Source organism: Ips typographus, linkage group LG16 (genome assembly GCF_016097725.1).
Source record: "Ips typographus isolate SLU linkage group LG16, UJ_Ityp_2.0, whole genome shotgun sequence".
Taxonomy (NCBI): Eukaryota; Metazoa; Arthropoda; class Insecta; order Coleoptera; family Curculionidae; genus Ips; species Ips typographus.
The window spans coordinates 6,601,211-6,624,118 of record NC_138437.1 but is presented as its reverse complement, the minus strand read 5'-3'; the positions used below and the strand labels follow the sequence as shown (position 1 = coordinate 6,624,118).

The 22,908-nt window shown below is 32.7% G+C and overlaps 1 protein-coding gene and 1 long non-coding RNA gene across 16 annotated transcripts in view; one reads left to right on the top strand and one right to left on the bottom strand.

The window, feature by feature from the left end:
• Positions 1 to 22,908, bottom strand: part of Utx (Utx histone demethylase) — a 37,827-nt gene that overhangs the window by 12,703 nt on the left and 2,216 nt on the right. Inside the window, exons 1-2 of one of the 4 annotated variants that reach the window (XM_081994555.1) lie at positions 21,493 to 21,962; positions 14,669 to 14,693 (exon numbers count right to left, since the gene is read on the bottom strand). The exons of 1 other annotated variant lie outside the window; for it this stretch is intronic. The gene's annotated coding sequence lies outside the window, so the exon portion shown is untranslated. Of the gene's footprint in view, positions 1 to 14,668; positions 14,694 to 14,822; positions 14,950 to 21,492; positions 21,963 to 22,908 lie in introns of those variants that run through there. 2 more of the 4 variants (XM_081994554.1, XM_081994556.1) reach the window with 2 other exon arrangements.
• LOC145739158 (uncharacterized) lies at positions 4,020 to 14,191 on the top strand. 12 transcript variants are annotated; one of them, XR_014180915.1, is made up of 31 exons: positions 4,021 to 4,245; positions 4,351 to 4,510; positions 4,762 to 4,830; positions 5,059 to 5,103; positions 5,357 to 5,419; positions 5,636 to 5,681; positions 5,886 to 5,918; positions 6,144 to 6,190; positions 6,449 to 6,509; positions 7,780 to 7,820; positions 8,056 to 8,110; positions 8,326 to 8,373; positions 8,589 to 8,636; positions 8,858 to 8,894; positions 9,118 to 9,205; positions 9,420 to 9,522; positions 9,730 to 9,812; positions 10,025 to 10,109; positions 10,342 to 10,422; positions 10,668 to 10,737; positions 10,954 to 11,008; positions 11,281 to 11,350; positions 11,568 to 11,652; positions 11,895 to 11,964; positions 12,214 to 12,283; positions 12,525 to 12,605; positions 12,853 to 12,945; positions 13,182 to 13,277; positions 13,585 to 13,634; positions 13,868 to 13,944; positions 14,006 to 14,191. It is a non-coding gene; the product is annotated as an uncharacterized LOC145739158 (long non-coding RNA). The 12 variants fall into 12 exon arrangements; XR_014180907.1 differs by having other exon boundaries at positions 10,954 to 11,038; XR_014180912.1 differs by having other exon boundaries at positions 10,954 to 11,038; positions 13,585 to 13,638; positions 13,873 to 13,944.

Genomic DNA, 22,908 nt, shown 5'->3' with positions numbered 1-22,908 from the left:
TTTGGCGGACCATAGTATCGTTAAGGTATCTGGTACGTCTTAAAATCGCATAGTGTTCAGCAACTATCATCGATGACTAAAAACTGCTTTTGTTAATTCACTTGTTGTCTTTATTTACATTACTGTACAGTTTCTAGAGAGAAGCACCAGTATACTCTGCACTTACCAGTTTGGTTCGTTAAGTGTTTTTAAAGTCTTCCCTTTCGTCCAACAACCGCAAAGTGTTCAGCAAATATGATACATATATTTGAATACAAACACTATTTATCATGTAGTTTTTTATTAACTAAATTAATTTTGCAGGAAATCTCCATACACCACACAGTCACATAGGAACATAATAGCCAAGTTGTCAAGAAACATAAGGTAAAAATATAATATTAATTATATATTTGTTAGGGCTCTTGTGTTTTTATTATGTTGTGCTAAATACATAGTAAAGATAGTGAGCCCAACATTAAAATTTGGTTTCAACGACGTGTGTCCAATTGACTTCCTATTGGTATGCATTCGATAAAACCAGACAATTTTTAAAACTATTTTTCTATAAGATTTAATGAAAAATGAATTAATTTTTGCAGGAATGTGACACAGTGACAGATACACACTGATGAGATGGGGATGTTGACCAGTTAGGTTAGTTAAACTATGACGATAAATTATTTTTAATTTTACATGTGACAGGTTTTAACTTTATATATTTTCAGGTGTATTTTTGCAAGAAAAGAATACCAAAAAGAATCAGAATCACTCCAATCTCAAAATACATAAGGTTTGTATATCTTACTAAATAATAAATAAAAAAAAATCTCTACTTTTTAGGGCTGTAAAGGTGCGTGAGCCCAATATCGAAATTTGCTTCACCCTACGTGTAGCCAATTAATCTCATATTGGTATACTATACTAAAGAAGCAGACATTTCTTAATTCATATAATGTTCTATGTATTGTATTGATTTTTTACACTTTTTTATTGAATTAATAAATTATTATGCTTTTAGGAAAGTTACTATACTGGCCAAACACTTGAATATGACATGGATGTTATAGTGTTTGAATTTGAAACAACACTGCCAATGAGTACGACGATTGGGGGAACACTCAGTATTCTTAATTTTTAATATTACTTGAGGTATATTAAGCAGTGCTGAACTACAAAGTTAACATATATAATTAACCATTTTACGATGTTTCAGCTTTAAAACTTCGGGTTAATACGTCTGCCATTTAAGATTGGATTACCAGCAGTGATCTGGTGATTTTTCACTCCTAAGTGGACTCGTTTAGAGTAGCATTGGAATTTGAAACAGTACTACTCCATTCTGTTTTGCTTTCTGCCAATCAGTACGACTTGCATGAGGTATTATTATTATTAAGTTAAAATTTTAGTCTTAGACCTTACAGGGTGGGCCCATACAACTAAACTACAGAGAATTTTACTGGTGGTGGACTTAGGTGGTCTTAGTGCAATAGTTGATTTTAGATAAACTATTGCACTTAGACCTTCACTTCTACCACTGGACACAACGACTATAAGAATAAAGATGTTCTGTCAGTCAAAAACTGTTTTGATATGTATATTTTATTTAGTTTTTCTTTATTGTTCACTCAACGTGAAGAACATAGCAATTGGTAGTGATCGAAGCCGTTCAGTACAGTGCTGGAATTTGAAACAATACTATCCTGATCGGTTTCAGTTTCTGCCAATGAGTACGACGCTTTGGAAAAATGTTTCTACTACTGTTTAGATTTCAGGTTGAAAACTTCAGTTAATACGTCTGCCATTCTGGGCTGGGACACCACCAGTGACTAATCTGTTGGTGTTTCAGTCCAAAGTGGGAGAGTATTAATTAACATCGTTGGACATTATGGTGTATTTACATAATAAAACATTGAAGTGTATATGGTAGTTACATTAACAAGTTGAACTTTTTTAAGTTTTGCAGAATATATACAGGGTGGGCTCATACAACTAAACTGCAGAGAATTTTACTGGTGGTGGACTTAGATGGTCTTAGTGCAATCGTTGATTTTAGATAAACTATTGCACTTAGACCTTCACTTCTACCACTGGACACAATGACTATAAGAATAAAGATGTTCTGTCAGTCAAAAACTGTGTTGATATGTATATTTTATTTAGTTTTTCTTTATTGTTCACAATGTTCACTCAATGTGAAGAACATAGCAATTGGTAGTACATAGCAATTGGTAGTGATCGGAGCCGTTCAGTACAGTGCTGGAATTTGAAACAATACTGTCCTGATCGGTTTCACTTTCTGCAAATGAGTTCGACGATTTGGAAAAATGTGTTTTCATTAATGTTTAGATTTCAGGTTGAAAACTTCAGTTAATATGTCTGCCATTCTGGGCTGGGACACCACCAGTGACTAATCTGTTGGTGTTTCAGTCCAAAGTGGGAGAGTATTAATTAACATCTTTGGACATTATGGTGTATTTACATAATAAAACATTGAAGTGTATAATTACATTAACAAGTTGAATTTTTTTAAGTTTTTCAGAATATATACAGGGTGAGCCTATACAACTAGACTACAGAGACTTTTACTGGTGGTGTACTGGTATTGGTAAACATTCGACAGAACCAGACAGTTTTTGAACTCTCTTTTCCTCTAATATTCATTACCTAATAAATAACTTAATTTACAGGAAAACTAAGTCAGTGAGAGAGATGGGAATGATTAACACAAGTTAGGTAAATTAATTTCAGTTACCTTACAAAGTTTAATCCTGGTAGGGCCATTCATCTTTATTGTATTGTACTTTAAATACAGTAAATTAGGTGAGCCCAACATTATTGGTTTTCAGCACTTGTTGCCAAATTATCTCATTTTGGTGACATTCTTCAGAACCAACATTTAATTCCTTAATACTGTCTTATTACTTTTTTTTAAATATATTTTGGTTAATTATATTTATTAATTTTGCAGGAATGACACTGATTGGATATAGAGGAATATTGAGTAAGTTCAACCATAGCAACTGCTTTCCTAATATGGGCATAGTCTCAAACATTTTGTTTTGATATGTATATTTTCTTTATTGTTCACTCAATGTGAAGAACATAGCAATTGGTAGTGATCGGAGCCGTTCAGTACAGTGCTGGAATTTGAAACAATACTGTCCTGATCGACTTCAGTTTCTGCAAATGAGTTCGACGATTTGGAAAAATGTTTCTATTAATGTTTAGATTTCAGGTTGAAAACTTCAGTTAATACGTCTGCCATTCTGGGCTGGGACACCACCAGTGACTAATCTGTTGGTGTTTCAGTCCAAAGTGGGAGAGTATTAATTAACATCTTTGGACATTATGGTGTATTTACATAATAAAACATTGAAGTGTATAATTACATTAACAAGTTGAATTTTTTTAAGTTTTTCAGAATATATACAGGGTGAGCCCATACAACTAGACTACAGAGACTTTTACTGGTGGTGGACTTGGATGTTTGAGTGTAGTATTTGATTTTAAATAAACTATTACACTCAGATCTTCACTTCTATCACTGGACACAACAACTATAAAAATAAAGATATCCTGTCGCTCCATATGTATATTTTATTTGGTTTTTCTCTATTGTTCACTCAATGTGAAGAACATAGATTGTAGCCGTTTAGCATAGTACTGGAATTTGAAACAGGACTGTCCTATCCGGTTTATATCTCAGACTTTGGCTGAAAACATCAATTTGATAAGCTTGTCATTTAAATCTGGGTGGCGAATCAGTCACTTTATGAAAGATTATTGAATTCATGTACGGAATTGGATGACATTGATGAAGCCATAAGGGCGCACTAAGTATCTGCTTATTATTTTACATTAAATTGGTTTGTTTCAGATGTTGTATAGTCAACCATGATAATAATGCTAAGAAGTAACGTTAGTACTTCAGAACACTTTAACATATGATGACATTCAAGACTTACCAGCAAAACACATGTAGGTATGTATGGATAAAATATTTTAAACCGTCATTTTTTAAGGGCCACTCTAAATTTATTATATTGTTATCATAATATAGTAAAGCCAATGAGCCCAACATTAAAATTTATTTTAATTACATGAAGCCAATTAATTTTATATTGGTAGTTCAGTACTTTGGAATCAAACAGTTAAACTTCCTATGATGTTTTCTTGTTATTAAAATAAATTATTTTACAGGAAAATGACCACACATTTAACAGAGCCTGACAGAATCAATCTGGGATTTGTTAAAAAAAACTAGTAAGTTGAACTATACCTATTTAACTTAAGTGTTAAGAATTTTGAAATTCCATTTGAACATCTTTGTTACATATGTCTTGTAACTTCTTAATATTTAAATTTCAGGCTTAAGTTTACCGAGAAGTTGTTCCAAATGGAAGAGTATTAAATAGCATCATTGGAAAAGCTGAGAAAGGTTACTAAGAACAATTAAGTATTCTGTATTTTTTAGGCATAGAAGCTGAACAGCGGCACTTCAGACAAAAAAATTGGATGTTTAGTAGAGGTACGTTGTAAATAGTATCCGAAGAGTGAAAAACTTGATGTGAGGGCTTTTGTTTTTATTATATTGTACTAAAAATATAGTAACGATGGCAAGCCCAACATTAAAAATTGGTTTCCACTACATGTGTCCCATTCATTTCGTATTGGTACACATTCATTAGAACCAGACATTTTTCAACAGTTATATTAATTATCTTGAAATTTAAAGGTTACAACGTGAAGGTAATTTAAAGATGTGTGTTTATTTTCCAGATTTCATTGATGCAGCAGTAGTAGAACCAGTCGAAGAACCAACCAGAAGCTGAGATTTGGAAAACAAAGGTAATTTAAAAATAGTAGTAGTACTACTGAGCTGTTAAAATCCAAGAAGGGCCATTCTTTTTTATTATATTGTACTTAAAAGTATAGTAAAAGTGCATGAGCCCAACATTAAAATTTGGTTCCCACTACGTGTTCCAAATGTTTCGTATTGGTATACACTCGACAGAACCAGACATTTGTTAACCTTTTTTTTAATATGAATTTGTTACTAAATAACTTAATTTGCAGGAAAGCTACGACAGTGACAAACACAGATGAGAATGGGAATGTTAGGTAAGAACAAAGCAACAACAAGATATTTCACTTGTTGTCTTTATTTACATTAGTTTACAGTTTCTAGAGAGAAGCACCAGTATGCTCTGCACTTACCAGTTTTTGTTCGTTGGGTAAGTATTTTTAAAGTCTTCCCTTTCGTTCAAAAACTGCAAAGTGTTCGGCAAATATGATTGTATACAATAATCAAAAAATATTTGAATACAAACCCTATCCATCATGTAGTTTTTTATTAACTAAATTAATTTTGCAGGAAATCTCCATACACCACACAGTCACATACAAACATAACAGCCAAGTTGTCAAGAAACATACGGTAATAATATAATATTAATTATGTATTTGTTAGGGCTCTTGTGTTTTTATTATGTTGTGCTAAATACATAGTAAAGATAGTGAGCCCAACATTAAAATTTGGTTTCCACTACATGTTCCAAATGATTTTGTATTGGTAAACATTCGACAGAACCAGACAGTTTTGAACTCTCTTTTCCTCTAATATTCATTACCTAATAAATAACTTAATTTACAGGAAAACTAAGTCAGTGAGAGAGATGGGAATGATTAACACAAGTTAGGTAAATTAATTTCAGTTACCTTACAAAGTTTAATCCTGGTAGGGCCATTCATCTTTATTGTATTGTACTTTAAATACAGTAAATTAGGTGAGCCCAACATTATTGGTTTTCAGCAAATGTTGTAACCAACATTTAATTCCTTAATACAGTCTTATTACTTTTTTTTAAATATATTTTGGTTAATTGTATTTATTAATTTTGCAGGAATGACACTGATTGGATAGAGAGGAATATTGAGTAAGTTCAACCATAGCAACTGCTTTCCTAATATGGGCATAGTCTCAAACATTTTGGAGTCAAAATCCACAGTGTACACCAAAATGTCCAACAGCAACGACTTTCATAGTGGGAAACTTAGTTTTTGTTTATACTAGGTGTTTTTTTAACTGAAAGTTACAGTAGATACTATAATACAATCCATTAGATTTTCTTTAATTTTTTTTTAATAAACAAATTTTGCAGGTATATCTCCAGCAACCAGACATATACACCAGAATTAGAAAACTGAAGTAAGTTATACAATAATTAACTTCCATTGGGTTCCATATTACAGTGTTCATTATTCACTGAAGTTATTAAACACCCCAGGAGCAAAAAGCACTTTCATGATATTGATATCATGGTATTGGGTAATTGGGTCAAAACAAGACACATTGGTGTGTAATATCCTAAATACCAAGACAGTTATCTTGAATTTGAGTTACACTTGTAATATTCATTACTAATGTACAATCTAAAACTGACTTTAATAAAATACTATTTTTCAGGTTTATCAGTAACATTTCCAAGTGTACAAATTGGTGGATGTCAGGTCGTTAAAAAATATAGGTGTGTATACATTAACCAACATTTTTGAGGGCTCTGGTGTTCTTATTATATTGTTGTCAAAAATATAGTAAAGGTGCGTGAGCCCTACATCAAATTGTACTTCTAACTACGTGTTGCCAATGAATCTTTAATTGGTTACAATACTATAGAAGCAGACATTTAATAATTTTTTAATATTTATTTATATAATTATTATTTTTGTGGTTTTTTAACATTTAAATGAATTAAATTTGCAGGAAAACTACCACACTGGGAGGACACAGGTGAAAAATTAGGTAAGTTAATCATAACATTTTTCTGATATATGGGCAGTTCTGCCACATTTTGGTGTCTTTAAACCACAGTGTGTTTACAAAATGCCCAAGAGTAAGACTACTTTCAACACTCTGAATACCAGTTACACTAACTCATGCTGGGTATTTCTTCTAAGGAAAGTTACATTAACTACAAGTGATAAATCAACATAGTATTCGTAACTTCACTGAAAATTAATGTATTTTTATTTTTTTTAGACTTAGAAGTTATCAGAGGCAGTCCATAGGATGAATTAAAGTGAATTGCACTTTAAAGTGGATTTTGGTCAGGTATGTTGTTTTCTACTTCATCAATTGGGTCAAGCAAGACACATTGGTGTGTAATATCCAATGTGTACCATCTGGCCCAAAAGTGTAAGGACCTTTAATGCTACAGGTAATTAGCTTCAATTAAAAGCTGATACCTCCAAAATAAAGGTTACAATTTTGCTTTATTAAATTTCATTTGTTAATATTTTTACTAAATACATTCATTTTTCAGGAAATCTGCACACACCAGACACCAACAAAGGAATGATAAAAAATTAAGTAAGTTGAGCTATAGTAGGTTTTGATGGGTTCAAGGGTATACTGCAGTGTTTGATATTCACTGAAGTTACTAAACAACCCAAAAGTAAACACTTTCATGCTATTGATATCTGGCTAAATACCAAGACAGATATCTTGAATTTGAAAGTTACAATTGTATTATTCATTACTAATGTACAATCTAAAACTGACTTTAATAAAATACTATTTTTCAGGTTTATCAGTAACATTTTTGAGGGCTCTGGTGTTCTTATTATATTGTTGTCAAAAATATAGTAAAGGTGCGTGAGCCCTACATCAAATTGTACTTCTAACTACGTGTTGCCAATGAATCTTTAATTGGTTACAATACTATAGAAGCAGACATTTAATAATTTTTTAATGTTATTTTTGTGGTTTTTTAACACTTAAATGAATTAAATTTGCAGGAAAACTACGACACTGGCAGGACACACAGGTGAAAAATTAGGTAAGTTAATCATAACATTTTTCTGATATAAGGGCAGTTCTGCCACATTTTGGTGTTTTTAAACCACAGTGTGTTTACAAAATGCCCAAGAGTAAGACTACTTTCAACACTCCGAATACCAGTTACACTAACTCATGCTGAGTATTTCTTCTAAGGAAAGTTACATTAACTACAAGTGATAAATCAACATAGTATTCATAACTTCACTGAAAATTAATGTATTTTATTTTTTTAGACTTGGAAGTTATCAGAGGCAGTCCATAGGAGGAATTAAAGTGAATTTTGGTCAGGTATGTTGTTTTCTACTTCATCAATTGGGTCAAAGCAAGACACATTGGTGTGTAATATCCAATGTGTACCATCTGGCCGAAAAGTGTAAGGACCTTTAATGCTACAGGTAATTAGCTTCAATTCAAAGTTAATACCTCCAAAATAAAGGTTACAATTTTGCTTTATTAAATTTCATTTCTTATTAACATTTTTATTAAATACATATATTTTACAGGAAATCTGCCCACACCAGACACCAATATAGGAATGTTGAAAAAATTAAGTAAGTTAAGCTTTAGTAAGTTTTGGTGGGTTCAAGGGTATACTGCAGTGTTTGATATTCACTGAAGTTACTAAACAACCCAAAAGTAAACACTTTCATGCTATTGATATCTGGCTAAATACCAAGACAGTTATCTTGAGTTTGAAAGTTACACTTGTATTATTCATTATTAATGTACAATCTAAAACTGACTTTAATAAAATACTGTTTTTCAGGTTTATCAGTAAACAAATTGGTGGATGTCTGGTCGTTAAAAAATATAGGTGTGTATACTCTTAACCAACAATTTTGAGGGCTCTGGTGTTCTTATTATATTGTTGTCAAAAATATAGTAAAGGTGCAAGAGCCCAACAGTAAATTTTGCTTCTAACTACGTGTTGCCAATGAATTCCTTATTGGTATACAATACTGTAGAAGCAAACAATTAGTGTTACTTTAATCTTGATTAATACTGTTTTATTAAACATATTTTTATATTTTTCAGAAAAATTACCACACTGGCATTTGCACAAAAAGGAACGGTAAGTTAAACCATAATGACATTTTGTTTCTGTTACGGGCAGTGACGAAACCTTTTGGAGTTCTTAAAACCAAAATGTATATGAAGAAGCCCAACAGTAAAATTACTTTTATTACTTTGAATCTTAGTTTATACTCATACTAAGCATTTCTTCCTCTAAAAGTTACAAGAACTACTAAATGATAAATTAGAATTGTGTTTAATATGTCCTATTATTTTTACAGGGACTGAAACTGACAGAAAGGATAATATGGAAGTAGTTCAGAAAGTTCTTCAGTGACAAATCAACCCTAAATGTGTCAAGGAAGGAAGGTTAGTGTACTCAACATATTGTTTAGGGCTCTTGTGTTTTTATTATATTGTGCTAAAAATATAGTAAAGATGGCGAGCCCAACATTAAAATTTGGTTCTAACTACGTGTGTCCAGTTCATTTCATATTGGTGTACATGCTAAACAACCAGACATTTATTGAATATTGTCTCAAAACTGTTGTTTTTGGTTAATGAAGTTAAATTTGTTTTGCAGATTTGTTAATAGGATAGAATCCCACTTGTATTAACTCCAGATATTTCCCAAAGCAATTTGAGATGTCTAACCAAGCAAGGCCAATAGTAAAAATGTTCTTAATGTAAGTTGGACTGCACATATACACTTTCCTTGGGTTCTAGGGTATACTACAGTGTTTATCATTCACTGTAGTTACTAAACAACCCCAAAGCAAATATTTTCATACTATTGATATCTGGCTAAATATGAAGGCAGGTATCTTGGCATTTGAAAGTAACAGTTACTGTATAACCCAAAATTTACTTTTGCTAACTTTATGTATTTTCAGGATTTTTTTATATTAAAACCAAAAGAAAGTGAATTACTGCCTGCCTTCAATAACAAGAACCAGAGGGATGCAATTCCCAAAAAGTAAGTGAAAACGGTATAATAACACTGTGATGTTGCAATATCGTTTGTGTGTTACATTGTGTGTTACATAATTATTTGTGTTACATAATGCATCCCTAAAAAAAGTACCTTTACCTTGTGGATATTTGGCTCATCTTCATAGCCTTTATCTTGATATTTATTTTTATAAGTGAATTAACCCAGAAGAGACAATTAAAATGATTTTTTTTTAGGTTTCAAGCTAGAGATGTTAAAATACAAGAACAATGTCTTTAGGACCAATGTAAGGTTAGTCTGGAGAGGAATATAAAAATAAAGGTGTGTATTACTAATGTTTCATTCTGATAAGGGCATCCTGACACATATTGGGGTTATTACTGCTCCAATGTGCTTCGCAAATGCCCAAAAGTAAAAGTACTTTTATAGCCTCAAAACCTAGTCATACTCATACTAGGTATTTTCTTGTTTGAAAGTGACATTAACTACTATGACAATAAGAAAATATATTATGTATCAATTTAAAAATAATTATAACTATTTCCTTTTCTAGGTTCCAAGAGAGATCTAAATGGAAATGTCAACACAATTCGTCGTCACTAAAGAACTGTCTGACAAAAATATAAACTTAATGGTGTGTATTACTAACTTTTAGCTCTGAGAAGGGCATCATCAAATATTTTGGAGGATTTAATGCTCCAATGTGTATTGCAAATGCCCAACAGTAAAAGTACCTACTTTTATAGCCCCAAAACCTAGTCATTTATACTAGGTATTTTCTTTATTGAAAGTTACATTAACAACTGTTCCAAAATACTATATGAAGCAATTACCAAATAATAATAAAAACAATTTAATTTAATATGTGATATATTTTAGGTATCTTGGATGCAGCAGAAAAAGGAACATTCCTAACTTGGATTGGATTTGAACTTGCAATTCCCAAAAAGTAAGTGAAAACTAGATAATTTCTTGGGCTGCAGGCAAACACTGTGATGTTGCAATATCATTGTGTTACATAATGCATCCCTAAAAAAAGTACCTTTACCTTGTGGATATTTGGCTCATCTTCATAGTCTTTATCTTGATATTTAAAGGTGACAGTTCACTTTAATTTGTATAAGTGAATTAAGAAAGAAGAGACAATTAAAATGCTTTTTTTTAGGTTTCAAGCTAGAGATGTTAAAATACAAGAACAATGTCTTTAGGACCAATGTAAGGTTAGTCTGGAGAAGAAAATAAAAATAAAGGTGTGTATTACTGATGTGTCATTCTGATAAGGGCATCCTGACACATATTGGAGTTATTACTGCTCCAATGTGCTTTGCAAATGCCCAACAGTAAGAGTACTTTCATAGCCCCAAAACCTAGTCAGATTTATACTAGGTATTTTCATTATTGAAAGTTACATTAACAACTGTTCCAAAATACTATATGAAGTAATACCAAATAATGATAAAAACAATTTTATTTAATATGTGGTATATTTTAGGTATCTTGGATGCAGCAGAAAGAGGCGCATTCCTTACTTGGATTGAATTTGAACTTGCAATTCCCAAAAAGTAAGTGAAAAACTGGATAATTTCTTGGGGTGCAGGCAAACACTGTGATGTTGCAATATCATTGTGTTACTTAATGCATCCCTATAAAAAGTACCTTTACCTTGTGGATATTTTGCTCATCTTCATAGCCTTTATCTTGATATTTAAAGGTGACAGTTCACTTTAATTTGTATAAGTGAATTAAGAAAGAAGAGACAATTAAAATGCTTTTTTTTAGGTTTCAAGCTAGAGATGTTAAAATACAAGAACAATGTCTTTAGGACCAATGTAAGGTTAGTCTGGAGAGGAATATAAAAATAAAGGTGTGTATTACTGATGTTTCATTCTGATAAGGGCATCCTGACACATATTGGAGTTATTACTGCTCCAATGTGCTTTGCAAATGCCCAACAGTAAAAGTACTTTCATAGCCTCAAAACCTAGTCAGATTTATACTAGGTATTTTCATTATTGAAAGTTACATTAACAACTGTACCAAAATACTATATGAAGCAATACCAAATAATAATAAAAACAATTTCATTTAATATGTGATATATTTTAGGTATCTTGGATGCAGCAGAAAAAGGAATGTTCCTAACTTGGATTGGATTTGAACTTGCAATTCCCAAAAAGTAAGTGAAAACTGGATAATTTGTTTCATTCTGATAAGGGCATCCTGACACAAATTGGAGTTGTTACTGCTCCAATGTGCTTTGCAAATGCCCAACAGTAAGAGTACTTTCATAGCCCCAAAACCTAGTCAGATTTATACTAGGTATTTTCATTATTGAAAGTTACATTAACAACTGTTCCAAAATACTATATGAAGTAATACCAAATAATGATAAAAACAATTTTATTTAATATGTGGTATATTTTAGGTATCTTGGATGCAGCAGAAAAAGGAACATTCCTTACTTGCATTGGATTTGAACTTACAATTCCCAAAAAGTAAGTGAAAACTGGATAATTTGTTTCGTTCTGATAAGGGCATCCTGACACATATTGGAGTTATTACTGCTCCGATGTGCTTTGCAAATGCCCAACAGTAAAAGTACTTTCATAGCCCCAAAACCTGGTCAGATTTATACTAGGTATTTTCATGATTGAAAGTTACATTAACTACCTACTATGACAATAAGAAAATATATTATGTAGTAATTTAAAAATAATTATAACTTTCCTTTTCTAGGTTGCAAGAAAGATCCAAATGGAAATTTCAACACAATTCGTCATCACTAAAGAACTGTCTGACAAAAATATAAACTTAAAGGTCTGTATTACTAACTTTTCGATCTGAGGCTTAAGGGCATCGTCAAACATTTTGGAGGATTTAATGCTCCAATGTGTATTGCAAATGCCCAACAGTAAAAGCACCTACTTTCATAGCCCCAAAATCTAGTCATTTATACTAGGTATTTTCTTTATTGAAAGTTACATTAACAACTGTTTCAAAATACTATATGAAACAATTACCAAATAATAATATAAATAATTTCATTTAATATGTTATATTTTAGGTATCTTGGATGCAACAGAAAAAGGAACATTCCTTACTTGCATTGGATTTGAATGGACTCCTGTTTTTACTAAAGAACTATGAGCAAAACAAGGTGTGTTACTATTACTAAGGTTTCTTTCTGATAAAAGGGCATTGTCAAACATTTTGGAGTCTCCACTGCCCCAAAGTGTATTGCAAATGCCCTACAGTAAAAGTACTTTCATAGCCCCAAACACTTAGTAACACTTATTCTAGGTGTTTTCTGTATTGAAAGTTACAATAATTATTGATTTAAAAAACAATAAGTTAAATTGAATGCAGTTATTTCATTTAATATGTATTTTTTAGATGTCTTTAATGCAGCAGAGAAAATCCTGGAGGCAAACAATTGACTTACTACCTGATGCCCTCGAACGACGAACAAACTAGGATATCAGATATTAAGTAAGTTAAACAACATTATTCAATCATTTTAATTCAGAAGGGCCATTCTTTGTTATTATATTGTTCTTAAAATATAGTAAAAGTGCGTGAGCCCAACACTAAAATTTGCTTGGGATGCAGGGAAACACATTGTTATGTCATTGTGTTATAGGATGCATCCCTAAAAAAAATTACCTTCACCTTGTGGATACTTGGCTTACGTTCATAGCCTTTACCTTGATCTTTGAAGGTTACAATTTTACTATTACGCTGCTTTTGTATTACCTTGAAATTTGCATTCATACACTAACTCAAAATGGTTTTTCAGGTTTCGGGCAAGAGTCAGCAACAGAACCAGGACAAAACTACACAATTAAGGTATGTTTTCTGTTTGTAGCTCATTATTTTTGTTATGGGCATAGTCTTGATCACTTTGGTGCTTTGAAACCTTGTGTTAGAAGATGCCCGACAGTAAAAAGGTACCTACATAGCTGGGAAACCTAGTTTAACTCATGCTAGGTCTTTTTTTATAATGTAGGTGACACTAGTGAATGTTTAGAAATATTTAGTGAATGATTTTATTGGCTTTTTAATTATTCCTATGATTTCAGGTACTTGAAGCAGTGTCCAGGCGTCTAGCAGAGCTGCTGAATGCTTTCTACTAGGTGATTGGACATATAAGTTAGAGGTATTATAAAATACAAGTTAATTTGAGGAAAATTGTTTAAAATTTTTTAAATATTTTCTAGAAGTACCAGTTAAATGACTTTTGGACATGCCTGAAGGAATATCAAGAAAATTTACCATTTCTGAACAGTTTACTATGTTTATAAGTTAAGTTTACTTGTGTTACTTACTTAGCTGTATTTTGGTTAACATAATTTCAATTCTTGTAAATTACAGTCAATATGAAATAAAAAGAGTACTTACAGAAACCTGTTGTTAATTTGTTAATAGTAAAACCTATAGCAGTGTTCCCAACATGAGCCCACTTAACATATTTTTAAGACAGCTCATATCTTCCACTTTTTACCACTAATTATTTATTCTTCTTGTTCTTATAAGAGGTTGGAAATATTTATTCAATTACATATGGAGTGGGTTCTGAATGTCGCAACAACCAGTTGAAGATAAATAAGAGCACTTTGCATATTATTGAATTAAATTCTATACTAAAAGCTTTTTGAAATTTGCTCTTTATCAAAATGTCTGTTTAATTAAATATTTTGAGTATCCATACCATAAGGTGAATTGCTTTGATGTTGCATATTGTGCATTTTTTCAATTACGTTTATAAACATAATGAACTCATTTATTTGAATTTTAACAACATCAAATCAACCGACGTATTAATTAAAAAGTGTTAAGACACCACTACCAAATAGGTTAAATTTAATATGAAAAGATCTTACCACTACTGGAAGTAGATTCACTTACCTGAAATCAAATAAAAAAAATATTAAGATTATGTATACAGGAGTATTATTGAAACAGCATTTAACCAGCATATACAAGAATTTCACAAGAAGTTGCGTGTCACTTGAAACACATTTGCAAGAATCTTACCCATTTAGATACAATCTTCGACGTAAACGCACACATTTGTAATACCTTTGCCTCCCCTTTTACTTGCCAAGTGGTTCTTTCCGGACTGAATGCAAAGGGGAATGCACGGAACAACAAATTGGTTGATTAAAAATCACACTTAAAACCGCAGCCATGTGAATTTTTTGTATTTCTCTTGGTAAGCCCACGTTTACGCTATTAACGTTTCCTAGTAGAGTGAATAAGCTTGAATGGTAACAAATTACGTTTCCACGTGGGTGGGCTTTCCAAATACAAAATATTTTCAAGGTAGTACCCGTGGTTAACAATCAATATGAACTTTAGTCACATACAATGCTTTAATTTTTTACACATTGCGTTATCGTATGTTCGTCGTTTGTATAACAATGACTTGTTGCAAACCATTAATAACTCTGTACAGCTCTGTCTCGGGTTGATTTTTGTCTCGGTGAAAAAATTATATTAACAGTTTTAACTTCAAATGCATCAAGGTGACTTGTGAAAAAATATCTTAATTATTCAGTTGTGTCCTTTGTTTATATGTACATTTATTGCCCAAGTATAAATGATAATCCTGGTCTAGGACAAATAACATAGTTGGTATTTAAAATTTAAATTGCTCATACATACAGGGTGTCCCACAACGAAAGACATCGATTTGGAACAAGTATAAATAGGAGTTTTGAAAATTTGGCAGGATACTGATGTCGGCATGCCCAATCTAACTAAAATATTTTCAAGATGGTTGCACTTCTGTTTATACCGGAAGTCGATCACAACTTTCTTATTTTAAATAGAACACCCTATATATTATTATATATTTGGATTCCTCACAAAATTCTGACCAACTTTTGTGTAGAATGCCATATGCCTATCTCTAGCCGTTTTCGAAATATTTGATGTTTTTCCAAAAAAGTGACAGTTGCAACGCCTAACATATTTTTGTACTCTGTCAAAACCGTATTTCATTTTGCAATGAAACTTTGGGTTATTGTAAATGAAGGATCGTTTTATTAAACTGAGGGTGCGTAATGACCCATTTGTAAACAGGGTGGTCAAAAAAAAATCATAAACTTGCCACTAAAAAAAATGAAAAACTTAATTATTTACGGAGAATGTGATAAAGTTGTGACTAGAACATGTGAGGTATTTGCCGCTCGTTATCCAGAAAAACCAAAGCCATCACCAAAAGCTGTGAAGCAAATAATTGAAAATTTTAAGAATACGGGACAAAACCAATCCCTAACAATACAAATGTAGAAATTGCAATTTTAGGATATTTTGTTGCAAATCCAACTTCGTCAATAAGACAAGTTTCCGTAGAATCAGGCATATCCAAAAGCTCAATTCAAAGGATTCTGAAGAAACATAAATTTCACCCTTTTTCATTTAAATTAGTGCAACACTTAAAAGAGGTTGAATTTCCGAAGAGAGTGGTTTTTAGTGAGTTTTTGCTGACTAGTCACTATGGAGAAGAATTGTTTTTGAATAATATTATTTAGAGCGACGAGGCCTAATTCATTAAAAATGGAAATTCAATAGACATAATTCACACTACTGGTGTGACATAAATCCACACTTAATTAGAGAGAGAAGTTTTCAAGAAATCTGGAGTTTTGATAATAAAAAATGTTTATTCTCAAATAAAACGAAATGGGTTGGTTTGGCAAGTAAATTGAAACGTATAGTAATTTTTAAAGCTCAAAATGATTCCGTCAAAAAAAATGTGGGTTTCTATTTAAAAAACTTGATATTTTTCATTTTTTTTTAGTGGCAAATTTGTGATTTTTTTTGACGACCCTGTATACAAATAACTCATTACGCACCCTCAGTTTAATAAAACGATCTTTTATTTACAATAACCCAAACTTTCATTGCAAAATGAAATACGGTTTTGACAGAGTACAAAAATATGTTGAGCGTTGCAACTGTCACTTTTTTGGAAAAACATCAAATATTTCAAAAACGGCTAGAGATAGGCATTGTACACAAAAGTTGGTCAGAATTTTGTGAGGAATCCAAATATGTAATAATATATAGGGTGTTCTATTTAAAATAAGAAAGTTGTGATCGAGTTCCGGTATAAACGGAAGTGCAACCATCATGAAAATATTTTAGTTAGATTGGGCATGCCCACATCAGTATCTTTTCAAATTTTCAAAACTCTCCTATTTATACTTTTTCCAATATCAATCGATGTCTTTCGTCGTGGGACACCCTGTATGTACATTTATTGTCCAAGTATAAATGATAATCCTGGTCTAGGACAAACCACATAGTTGGTATTTAAATTGCTCATACATATAGCGACATTTGTGGTATATTTCGCCCACGCTTCCTGTAGACTTATTTTTGGGAATTTTACTTAGTCGTCAGTCCGTACTAAAAATACGTAGAAGTGATTCATCAAATAGTACTACAAAAACAAGGTTGTGAATCTTACGGTCGTTCCGACCCCACTTCCGGAAGATTGAATCAGCTGTTTGATATGCGGTACTATGAGCTCTGAGTAATACGCCACGGTTATAAAAGTTTAATGACTTCTGGATGAAGTTGCTCCTGAATGTTCGGATACAGTTAGTTCTACTTGTTTGATAGTTAGGTAATCAACTTCTCGGTAACAACCTACTATTCCCTTGATTTGTAAGGAAGGTGTATTCCTTGGATTTTTCATGGACCAAGACATTGACAAACTGGCTATAACATCAGGCAACTGTTCAAATTACGAAAAAAAAAAAAAAGAGAAACTTGTATGATGATGGTGTGGTCAGGTTCCGATATTATCATGCAAGCATGTGCGGAAGCAGATGGGTTTATTGGGTCAGCTGTTTGAACAGCTGCCACCATGGTAACTCTTTATAATCACTCCCTTTTCTTACATAAAAGATACTACCTGTTGAGTACTCAGACCCAGATCTTCTACTTAAATCTCTTTTTTTCTATTTGGAATCTAATCCACTAGGTTGAACAGAATGTTTGAGATAAACGTTTTCCAGAAGTTTTGTGTACTAGTACAGTTTTGGGAAGAAATAATTGCGGAAGGTCGCGAAAAATGTAAACGCATTGTGACGGGACTGGTCTTCCAAACAAGGGGCACTGGCCTGAGGTGTGGTCGACGAAACCGAAACGCAAGAACATAGGATGGCATCGGTACGACTGAAGTATAACCTTGGCAACCAGTCAATGACCGCACAGCTACCTGCTGTCCAAACTATTCTCGAACGACTATCTATGTCTTGGGTTGTTATTTCTTCTTTGTTATTCTCTTGTCAGAATTAGGGAACTATTCTGGATGAAATCAAATTAAAGTTGTCTAATACAAAAACATTTCACTTACAGTGGTAGCAACTACTTCTGCCTACATAGTAAGTTTCAAAACACATTTACTATAAATTATTGTGTGCCCCTACAGGTAGGACCTAAGTAGCAGCTGCGAGATACCACACAGCTCATATTTCATTTTAAAAAGCCCTGATGGCGAAACCCTTGTTTGTTTTTTAAGAACTGGTGCAGACATTTTCTTTATTGTTGTATAGTACCCCGACAACACTAAAAACTTAACTACAACCCTAATTTAAATGTCATGCTTAACTAAAACCATCACAAAATAAAAGTTTCTAAATTTATGACTAAGTCTACCTCGCGACCGTCGCAGTTCATTGACATTTAAATGCACGTCCTTGCGTTGGAGAGGATCTCATGCATTCCTGGCACCTATTTTCGGCTAAATATGCCAAGAAAACATCAGACTGATAAAATATAACTGAACAGCTCTAAGCAATATTTCAATCAAATCAAAAAACACAAACAATACAAAAACCATCTGATTATGTATGCATTGTCCTATGAATTTTTGAATACTTAAGGTCAAGTTGCTGAATAAGCAATGCTTTCAGAAATTATGGGTTAGACAAAACTATGGACGCTATAAAATTGATTCTCGATTATCTCCAATATGAATAATTAGTTGACGTCAATTTCATAGTGGGAATTCTTGATAAGGCTATATTATTTAAAAAACGCAACGGATACACTTACAATGCGCTGAATAAGCTAACTGTATTCTGTATACGTCTCCAGACAGGTCAATGGCCGAATTACTTGTATGTTGTATGATAAACTGGAACTATTTAATATTGCATATCAGAGTTTGATTTGTGATGATATTTTTCTCTCTTGTGATCCCCAATAAAATCAATCAAATGTTATTAGTGGCATACGCAAGTATTGTAAATGTTATAAGTAGGTAGTAGATAGCGTTAGATTCGGTTGGCCAGTTAAATTTGCATATAATTCAAGCTGTTTTACAATCTTGAGTGCATTTTTCCATTGCTTTAAATGAAATACCACAATTACGTCTTAATAGACCATTACTAGAAAAGTAAAACTGCATTAAGTGCGGTAAGGTTTTTGCAACAGTTAGTAACAAAGGAGGTCAAGCAATTTAAATGGCGAACAATGCATTTCCTCGTCCCAGTTTGTTAGTTCTTAAAGGCAAGTTCGAATAATAGCTCAGTTACATTGGAATGATAAATAATAGAATACTGGACCTAGGTTCTTGTCATTAAAAGCAACGACCACATAACTAATGACCAATCGAGAATTTTTTATTTGTTGAAAAACCTTGACTGAAGGTGTGCCAGTGCTCAAGCACAATGTTATAGAAGTTGCCTTAGACATACAATGTTGCAGTTTCAGCACAATTAGCTCTGCTGTAAATTATTTACTTACAGTAAACCAAACTACAGTTCTCCCTTGTTTTGTCCAGACAAAGCAAAATATTCGTGTGGTAGGGTTGCGGATACTAGAGTCCGCATTGGTCATTGTCGAAAGTCATTATACAATAACAGCATCGGAGACTTAGGATAGCTGGGTGAATAACCCCTCCATTGAATTAGACGGGCGATATCGATTCACAATGATAACAGTACAACGTCCCCTTTATAACCAGCGTGTGCTAACCCCGAAATTTTACTGTCTGGGAGCAGAGTTCTACGTGGGACTGTTTGATAGAGGCAACAGTTTGATGCTCTACCCTTTTACATTTTGTGATTAGAACATACCAACATGAAATGCAAAAGTTTCACCAACACCTTTAAAATTAATTAATTATTAAAATAAAAATTCATGTGTGCAAAGGGTGAATAATTGCCTATTAGCAGTACACGACTTCATAGGGGCTCATAACCTGATAATAATCTCCTGTTGGAACTATGTAGGTACCTGCTTATTCACCATGATCTTCTCTACGTTCTAATTAACATTATTGACAATATATTTAGAGCATGGAAATTTTTAATAATCAGAACTCTAGTAGTGCAAATAGGTGCAGCCAACATAAAAGTACCGCTGTTTACTGTTGTTTTCTCTTATCATCAATCACTTACATTCAAGGTTTATGTTTTCAGTTAGATAAAAATGTGTACTATATTACTAGGCATTATTGTAGATGGGAGGATATGGTGATTTTAACGTTTATATTAGTCTCATAAGACTAAGTATCATAATTTTGCATGAAAAAATGTGACTGTTCTTAGCAGAACAAAAGCAAATTTACAGGAAAATACCACAACAACTTATTAAGCACACAAACTATTGAATTACAATATTTGCAACCACCTACAGGACACTGCAATCAACTCATATGCTTTTTGATAAATTTCACTCAACCAACCCATTACATTACAATTACTATTCAGGTCTGTCCCTGACCTAGTATAAACATAATCACATAGTTGTGGTTATTTTGCTATTTTCTCTCTTTGCTCAAAGTTTTTTTGATGCTGTTAGTTAGATTTCCTCACCATTTGATGAGTGTATTAGTCGTTTTTACTCTGGTGGATAATCTGAATAATTATAAAAGAATAAAAAGGTGTTATACCACAAAATTAATGATTGTTGTACATTCCCAGGAAAACCCAATTTGACTGAGTTTCTTATCTCATTTTTGTCTCTTTGATGTGCTAGTTTTGTTATTTTACGTATTTAAAACAATTTCTATCTGTCCAATGCAACTATTATAGATAACCTATTATCATTAACTTCATCCAACAAACAATTCAAAAAAGAGCCATATCTTCAACAATTGGGTGCTTATAGATACTATTTATTTGTGTATAAATAACCTGAAGTCCTGACCTAGCATAACAAACATCAAAAAATATATTATTCATAATGCATTCAGATTGAGCTAATTTGTTATCTTGTTTACGCAACTGTAGGTTCTCTAGCCTCTCATTTAAAAAACGTTGGAAACAAATTTTGACTAACAATTTGGTGTTGTATTGAAATGTACCAATAACATAAATAAACAATTTTTGGAGTCAAAACCGTCAGGGTTACAGACAGATAAAGATTTATCACATTAGTTGATAAAAATGGTTTATTTGTTATGATGATTTCGATATAGTGCGCATTTATAGACTTTCGTTGGAAGGAATGGTAGGTGGACCACAACAGATGCATCGTGCATAGCTTTCTATAGTAGGTTGTGTATACACAAAGGTATTTAATGGTGCGTGACGTCACTAGTTGCGGAAGCAACATCACAGGGATGACGTGAGATATGTCATCGCCGTAATGGCGGATGTTTTCTTCTAATTTAAACATCCGCTCTGGTTTGACCTTTGGTTATATACTAGATGTTTGGTTAAGAAAAAAAAGAACTTACCATTTAAAACTAGATAACAACTGTACTTGTATGATACAACAAAGGCAGTGTGTAATTGATGTATATAAAAAGGGACGTTCAATATCTAATTTCCTAAATAGAATTGACGTGACATTCGAGGTAATCACTTCAGTCTCATGCACTGAGCGTGTAAAGAGCACTTGACGGTGTTTCCTAAACACTAAATCCTAGTGAACACTAATGTGGGAAAATAAATAAACAAAAAAGAGTTCGCCCGCCTTCACCAATACAACCGACCCGCACGCCTCTATCCGACTGAAAAAGGAATCACCCTAAATCCAAAATCTACGGTTGATTCAAGGGACCAACGATAAGGCGAAGTGCGGGGAGTACCGTTGTTCGGTTTGGGCAACAGCCCTATGTGACGTGTGCTTTGGGTCGAATTTCGCTTGTTTCGCTCGAATACAAACGACCTCCGTTCGGTTACGTTCGTGCACTTGCACACGAGCATTGATGGAGTGGGCTCGCCTGCTCTACGCTTTTCTAGGAGCTAAGACCTCTTTTTTCTTTTCCAACACTGTTGCCAGATTTTCTTCAACATTAGACCCCATCATGACATTTTTCCCACACCTAAAAAATTCTCAGGTAAACACTATGATTTTCAAAAAATCTCTCATAAACAACTGGGTTCTAGAATGTAATACAACTATTGATCAAACAACACTTCAGTAGTCAATCATATTCATTGCAAACTCATAAACTTTACAACTCAACTGATAATGACGAGTCAGCTGAGCGTGGATTATCATAACGCGCCTGTGATGTGCTTAATATGAATGGCAACACCGCCCGCCTGCACTTGCACGTATATTACGCAACGATTGCAAAGTTGTATTTACGTGTAAATATCGTGTGGGGGCTCGGTCACGTGCGTTGTCAACTATATAATCGTATTCTATTAATATTTTATTTTAAACATATTCTTCATGTATTCCTTTAACATGACAACTGGCAACTGACCTATTTTTTATCATACATGATGTATACCATTTGACAGTGAGTGTTGAGTACGCTCAAATCAGTCATTTAAACTATATTCTTCTGTGAAATGTAATACCACCTTAGTCCTTAAAAGTTCAATACTTAAATATCCAATGCCACTTTGTTTCTTTATCCAGCCTAATTTTTACATGTGTAGGTTCTTTACGATTTTTTCAAGTCTTCAAATCAAGGCCTTTTTTGCCTTCTCAAGATCAATCTCAAGAAAAACTGTCCACTTATGCACCATAAATTAATAAGTTTATTTACCTACCTAATTAAGTGTATATAATTATAATACACAAGTTGATTGAATGATAATCACCATTCAACTCAATTTTAACTGAAGGGATTTTTGGATGATCTTAGGTTGCAAGGAAGAACATATAACAAAATCTCAACCTACTTTTTTTTTGG